This window comes from Octodon degus, unplaced genomic scaffold, assembly GCF_000260255.1.
Source record: "Octodon degus isolate 3935 unplaced genomic scaffold, OctDeg1.0 scaffold00114, whole genome shotgun sequence".
Taxonomy (NCBI): domain Eukaryota; kingdom Metazoa; phylum Chordata; class Mammalia; order Rodentia; family Octodontidae; genus Octodon; species Octodon degus.
The window spans coordinates 3,530,004-3,538,072 of record NW_004524690.1 but is presented as its reverse complement, the minus strand read 5'-3'; the positions used below and the strand labels follow the sequence as shown (position 1 = coordinate 3,538,072).

General features: G+C 36.9%; 1 protein-coding gene across 3 annotated transcripts in view; it reads right to left on the bottom strand.

Annotated features, from left to right (window-relative positions):
• Tenm3 (teneurin transmembrane protein 3) overlaps positions 1–8,069 on the bottom strand; it is a 224,670-nt gene that overhangs the window by 176,784 nt on the left and 39,817 nt on the right. The window lies entirely within an intron of this gene.

Sequence of the window (8,069 nt, the reverse complement as noted above, 5' to 3'; positions counted from 1 at the left end):
AAAGAAAGAAAGAAAAAAGAAAGAAAGAAAATGAAGAAAGAAAAGGCAGGGAGGAGAGGAGCTGCTGATGATTAGAGTAAAGCCCTGGGTTTAGTCTCAAGTACCACTAATTCCCCACCGCCCCACCCCCACCAACCAAACAAAAACCCTACAATATTTTTGTTGTTCTCTATGGGTGAAAAATTCTTTAGATTTCCAAACGTGCTCATGTTTTTGTTAGTTTTAGTCCATGTAATGCTAACATTTATTTTGATTTATATTTAATAATGGTTTATTGTAATTTCTAAACATTTTTCTATCAAAACTTCAGGTTGACTTTCACCAAGATTTAAAAAAAAAAGCCTCGTAAAAAGGTCAATAATTAAGACTCCTATTTACTAACTGTAGTGAAGCAACAGCAGGGAACAGATTACCTCTGTTACACATTTACCTGGAATGTCTCTGCAAACCTTTACATGTTCAGAGGTGGACCTTTTGCATAGGTGCCTGGATCATGGGGCCCTGACAGTAACCAGTGGATCAATGCACTCAGCGCCTTCAGCACCAAGTATGCAGTAGGAGGTGGGGCCTGGCCAGAAGAGGCGGGTCACTGGGGCATGACCTGCAAGGATCTTACCTCCCTTCCTGGGTTTTACTTTCTGCTTCCTCTTCCCTGTGAAGTGAGCAAATTTCTCTCTCAGACCATTCCCGCATATCCTTCCTGTCTTACAGTCCAATTATGTATGGAATCTTATACAAACCATTAGCCAAATAACCCTTTCTTCCTTTAATCTGTATGCACATGATCTCATTCACCTTTTTTCTTTGATGAACAATGGCAAGTTATTGCTTGTATTTAAAACCTTCCAATTTTAGAGTAGGAAACAAAAAAAAAATGAGTACATTAGGGAGCAAAAAAGTAGGATAGATAAATACATTGATAGGCCCACATCACGATTATCATTGCATTTAACATTTAGTTTTAAAATAGAGCAATTTTTAGTGTGTAAAAGGCACGGCAACTGAAAGTTTAATGCATTAGAGCAGGATTTTAAATGGTGTTCAAGAGTCTATAGAAAAGCACTATGTGACTGCTGAAAAGAGGTCTGCCATATGCACACTTTATTTTTTAAAAAATTAGAATATGAAAAATCTTGGCACATCTAGTATGTATAAGCTGAGATTTCTTAATTCAGCTTAGTCCTCTGTCCCATCAGGCCTCATGAGCTCCAACATAAGGAGAGTTTTCTATCTGACTGGTACTCAATAGCCTTGTGTGCCTAGTGGCTAGGAAACGGGGCATTGCAGAAACAGAACATTTTCATTATCAAATGGAACACTCGACAGCACTAGTCAGGACGTTTGCTACTCAGAGTGTGCAAAGTGTGTTCAAGGGACTGTAACAGCGGCACCTGGGGCCTGTTGCTAATATAGGATCTGAGTTCTTACTTCAGATCTGCTGAACTGGAGTCTGTACTTTACCAAGATCCACATATGCTTCCTAGGCACATTAAAGTGGGAAAAGCACAAGTCTAGGCTCCTCTTCATCAAACTACTTGTCTAATATGCCACTAACATGATCTTATCAGTGGGATGCTTTTTCCTCCAACAATAAGATTTCTTTTTCACTCCAACATTAAGATTTCTACACCTTTTCCCTGTTTTGTTCTTTAAAATTCTTATATGAGGCAGGATAGTTTGATGGGATCCTTAATGAAAAGGGTGATCACTATATATGGTGAATGTTCAAATAAAATTTAATTACAATGAAAAATTTATTACAATGAAAGACATTCCCATTAAGCCCCCTCAAAATCTTTCACTCATGTCCAACACACTATCTTATCATTCTTGCCACTTTCTGGAGCAGTTCTGGAAGTCTTTTTGTGATAAAAAATAAGGTGATAGAAACCAAAGTGAATGCTTTGATAAAAAATAAGATGAATGCTGCCGCCAAGTGCCATCCAATGGAAAGAATGGTTTGCAAGAACATTGCAGTGTGTCCTCTGCCACCTATTCACTGACAACTGATTTCTCCCTCTTCTCCAAAGTCAAAATACTTTCAAATGTTTTGAATCAATTCAGGACATCAAAGTAGCCATGACTGCTCAACTAAAGACGTTCATGAAAGACTTTCAGAACTTCAGGAAGTGGCTGTAATGATGGCATATGTACATTTGAAGTGAAAGGAATATTTTGAGAGGGGTTAATGGCAACGTATTTTTACTATAAGAAATTTAAAAATTTAATCCTCAATATTTTTTATCATCTCATATTTTCGAGTCTGATCTCCTTTACATTTTCAGCTGTGTGACTAAGCATGGTGATTTTTTAAGGAATGGGTTTACTATTTGTTAAATAAAGATAACTCTAGAGGTAAAAAAGTGGGCACTCCATAAGCTCCAGTTTAGACATTTCACGTTCCTTCCTTGATGTTTCTAGGGTGCCTTTCCTCATGGTGATCTTTCACTAACCCTTCCGGCATCAAGCAAAGGCTTCCTTTTCATCTTTTCAACTAAACATCAACTACCAACTACTGTATGAGATCAAGGCTTTCCCAATATTTTTGGCCCAAGGGAAGCATTTTTCTTATTTTGTTTTTCCCTTTTTGCTCATTAAGCTACTATGCAAGCATGGAGTCCTAAAAGTGTATTTTTACTCATGTTTTTATCAGTTGATTATAAGCTTTAAGAAGAGCTAATTTGGACTGCTAATATCTATTCCAGGAAAATGTTAATATAAAAATGGTCATGGAAGCTGGGTGTGGGGGCACACTTCTATAATCCCAGCAATATCAGAGGTTCCGGAACAAGAATTACAACTTGGAGACCACCCCGGGCAACAGAGCAAGATTTTGTCTCCAAACCACAGAAAACTCAAAACTGAAAAACAAATAGTAACACAAAAGTACTGGGGATGCAGCTCAGTCTAAAGATTCTATGTTCAATTTCCAGTATTCAAACAAACCAAACCAAACCAAACCAAACCAAACCAAACCAAACCAAACCAAACCAAACCAGACCAGACCAACAAAAACTGAGAGCCCAGCACAATGTAACATGCCTGTAATCCCAGCTACCTGAAGGGATGAGATTTGAGGATTCCAAGTTTGGGTCAGTCTGAGCAATTTAGTAAGATTCTGTCTCAAAGTGAAACAAAATAAATTTGGGATTGTAGTTCAGTGGGTTTGTTAATCCAGAAACAAAAATATAGTTGCTGGAGGTTTAGGGTTTTTATATATGTGAGATCCTTGAATCTATCCCTAGGCTCAAAAACAAAAACAAAAACAAAACAAAAAACCACTAAGCTAATGAAAAATTCTGTCAGTAACAGACTATTTGTCAGTGCATTTAAAAATAATATTAAGATTAAATAAGGACTTTGGAAGAAGGAAAGCCAGAAATACATAAGAAAAACCTAATCAATTTGACTACTTAACAACTTCTGGATGGGAGGCACATGTATGTAATCCTAGCCCTATGAGGCCAAGGTAGGATGATCTCAAGTTTGAGAATAGCCTGGGCAACTCTGTGACTCAGGGTGACCCTATCTCAGCCAACTAACCAACCACCCACCCACCCACCCACCCACCCAACGAAACAAACCAACCAAACAAAAACCCTTCACATGGAGTATGGCAAAAATGAATATGACAAAAATTGATAATATATTGGAAAAATAAAGATGACAAATGCTTCATATCCTCAATAAATACTTTTGCAAATAAAAAAATGGAGAAAAGCCATAACCTGAAAGTGGGTATCATTTGTATTGATTCCTTCTTTCTCATTGATACCTATTAGTCTCACGTTGTTCATCTTTGCATTGTCTTACAGATGTTGAATTATTTTTTCCTGCATCCTAGTTGGTTTTAAGAGATATTTTCTTACCTTTTCACTAGCTGCCATGGTGTCTTCAAGATCTGAAACTTTATCTCCACTTTCATTCGAACGGTTTGCCAGTGATTGAGGTTTTAATTTCCTGTATATCACTTTGAATCTGCTTCATGGTTTCTGTTTCTTTCCTATACTGTTCATTCAAGAATTCCATCATTTTTCTATTCTCCTATATTTTTTTAACAGTGTCTTCTTTAGAAGCACTTAGTAATTCTTTCATTATAGTTAAATATACATATGTATGTATATGCAAAACAGGATAGATATACAGCTACTTTCTTAGTTCAATGAGAAGAAAGATTTGTACTAACATTGTTTAGACAAGAGATCATGTCTGCATCTTGTACTGTGAATAACTATGAAGACAATAATATGCAATGTATTAATTATTGTAACTGTCTTACTGACCTGTTTTGAAACTGTCTCATAGCTATTACATTCTCATTAAAATTAATAAAAAATTTTTAAAAAAGAAAGAAAAAGCAAATGCAATCTCCGGCCCACCCCCAGAGTGCGCTAAAATGGTGATTAAGACTGGACATGGTGGCGTGCACCTCTAATCCCAGCGCTTGGGGGGCTGAAAACAGGACAATCACTACTAGTCCAATCTGTGTAGACAGACCCTGTGGACGCTGTACTAAATGAAAAAAGAACAACAACAACAACAAAAAGGAAATGGAAAAAGAAGAGTAGGCTATCCACACATACACAAATGAATGGAAATGCCAATAAATATATGAAAAGATACTCAGCACTCCTAGTAACACATCAAAAAAATAGTAAAAGGTGTTAATGTTTTAATATAAATACAGTTAGAATTGGTGCTTATATTAAGTGAGAAAAATGTTGCCACTGTCTGTAAAGTTTGAGGCCTATATATTATTTAGCTTAGCAAATTTCTTTCAAAGAATCTACACTTTAAAAAATTGATCAAATGAGCATACATGCAACACAAACATCTACATAGTCACATACATAAAAGAAAGTCTTTGCATTTTGAGGGAGTGGTTAATTAAAAATAGCCATTGAATAAAATTACTGCACAAAGATGATATAAATTAATGATAAGTGAGAAAGGATTGGTATAACATGCCTTTAAAAATATGGACCTCTGACAAGTGTGGTGGTTCATGTGCATAATCCCAATGTTCAGGAAGTTGAGGCAAAAGGACTGCTGCCAGTCAAAGGCCAGCTTGTGGTACACAGTGAGTTCAACGGCAGCCTGAACTACATAGTGAGAACCTGTGTCAAAAAACTAGAGAAAAAAATAATGGTCCTGTAATTGTATATATGCATTCAAAAACATTTAGAAAGGTATATACCAAAAAGTTATTCGTTTCCTATACACAGGTGAATTACAATGGATTTTTATGTTTTCGCCTTTATTCTTTGAAATTTTGATAGGGATTTAAAAAAAAAAAACAAGTAAGTAAACAAACCACAAAGACTATCCACTTTCCTTCCCTGTCTGTAGTCCTTTTAGAAACTATTCACCTTTTTCACTCTAACTTCACCTCTGAGAAAAGACATGTTACAGCAATACTGTCTTAAGTTCTCCTCATCTTTTCTTTCTTTTTTTTTTTTTTTTTAATGTATTTAGTACAAGGACTCCAGGGTTTCCCTACACAGATTGGACTCCTAGTGATCCTCCTGTTCTCAGCCTCCCGAGTGTTGGGATTATAGGCCTGCACCACCATGCCCTGTCTCAATCACCATCTCAGCTCAGCCCAGGGGCAGAGTGGGCACAGCACACTGCCGGGAATCAAATCCCTGTCCCTGCCTCTGCCTAAGCAGGCACTTTAGTCTGCTAAGCTATCTGGCCAGCCCTAAATTCTCCTCATCCTATTACAAGGTAAGAAAGAAAATTCTGGGATCGAGGTACTTCAAACTTTTTTTTAAAAAAGACATATTTCTTAGGCTTCTGCTTTATACTGTCAATATGAGAGTAAGGGACCTGTTAGGGAATGCAAAAGAAGCTGCAGGATGGCTGTGCATGCATTAGAGGGGATAAGGATGCCTGATGATGCCACTGGTCTCCCCACGCACTCTGGGATGCAGCGGACTGATCCTGCCTGAAGCAAGTGTTCCTTTTTTCCCCTCTTAGCTTTACACACGTGCTTAATAGGCTAGGATCACCTTCCTTGAGAGAAACGCCATATTTTTTTTCAAGGACAAAGGCAGTATCTTTAATAAAAAAGATTTATCATACTAAAGGATGAAAAAAATACAAGTTTTCACTGAATAAAAAAATCACTATATTAGTGCAAAAAATCATTTAAATGCAGGAAGACCAATGAAAATTGAAGCTATCTGTGTTTAATTATAGCAAGAAAATTACGAAGTTTCTTTTGTAATTAACTTTGCTAGATAACACTGGGATAATATTTCTTTATTTCCTAAAACAGTAACTACGACAAAATAAATGTCCAATAAATATCTACTTAACTAAAAAATTGGATATGAATTTGTTAACTATATAATTTGTGTGTTTTCATGTGCAGAAAAAAGGGAAAAGTTCATAACAATGGCACTCACAGGACTAAAAGAGGCTTTTTTTAAAAAAAAAATTATGTATTTGGTACAGGGTCTCATTAAGATAGCTCAGATGCATAGTGATCCTCCTGTTTCAGTCTCCCCTGCTGGGATTACAGGTATGTGCTACCACGCTGGGTCTCTGTGGCTGGCTCAGTGCGCCTGGGGGCTGGGCCAGTGTGGCACGTTGTGCGCCAGATCGAACCCCCCATCCCTATGCAGTCTGCTGAGCTATCTTGCCAGCCCTAGGAGACTAACTAGTAAACAATAAAATCGGACAATTTTTTTTTAAAAAAGAAAAGTGTTGAGCTTTTATTTAGAAGAATTACAGTTATCACATTACTAATGAGTCCCCAAAAAGTGTACAAACCTTAAAAGTAACAGTGACTTAGTCTCATATTAAAATATTACTTTTCCTACTAATTATACCACAAAAATAAAATTAAATGATATAAACTGATAATCAAAATATTTAGCAATTGTAAAGGCATGGCCACTTACCTATCAGAAAGGATATGAGGCCAGTGAACCTGATGCTGGCTCCCAGCCCTCTGGGTATTTATCTACCTGGCATGCACTATGCTAACAAAAGAAAAGAGAATTCTCTTCCAACATATGGGTTATTTATTACATCTCAGTTTTACATGTACATTTTAGAACCATTTAAAACTGTTTAGTAGCAATTCCGATTGCTGTACAAATAATTTGTTCAGCTATCTAGAAAAAATTCTCTTAATAGCTGGGATATTTTCTAATTGAATAGAAACATCCGTACAAAGTGACGTTTGTTTCGTGAACTCCTTCATTCTCTTCAGTGCTGTAATTGTTGTGAAACTGCATAGTACTTTTGGATGTGGTGAGTAATTCCAGCACTGACAGGCCGAGGCAGGAGGATTGCTGTGAGTTGGCGGCCAGCCTGGTCTATGTAAATGAGTTCAAGGCTAACCTCAACAATATAGGGAGACCCTGTCTCAAAAAACAAAACAAAACAACCAAAAAAAAAAAAAAACCAAAAAACCCCAAAACCTCCATAGTACTGTTTCACTAGGATGTGACCTTAGGCAAATGGCAACCCTTTGGTATCTGATTCAACCATTTGATGAGGAACAAGTTAGCTGAGATTAAAAAAAAAAGACAAAAAGGTTTTATCTTGCTTTCATCTCTGATTGACGGGTAGTGGCTGTTTGAGGTGCTGCGCAAAGCACTCTGATGAAGATAATGAGGATGTCTCCGGGTTCAGTGTGAAAGAGTGCTCCGAATCATTAGCGATGTCTTCCACGGTCAAAGAATTAGAAATAATGGTACATAACATGCCATATAGCTGCCATCCCTGACTCAATTATCTCTAAAGTTCTCTCATGCTCTACAATTCTGTTTTTCCATTAACCATAGTGACTCAAAATGGTTATTTCACTTTTCCAAAGTACATAATTTATATCTAAGGAGTACTGCGATTGGTAGATACTGGTTCACTGCAAAAAGCATCATGCTATTCTATATACAGTTCAGTAATATTCTTTATTCAGTTGTAGAATTTCATGGGGCAGCACAAATTGCTTTGTAAACTTGCGAATGCATCACTGGCTGTTGTTCTTGGTGGATAAACCACACAGCCTATGATTTATCTCAGTGGACACCATTAGCATTTCAATGTGGTAGGGC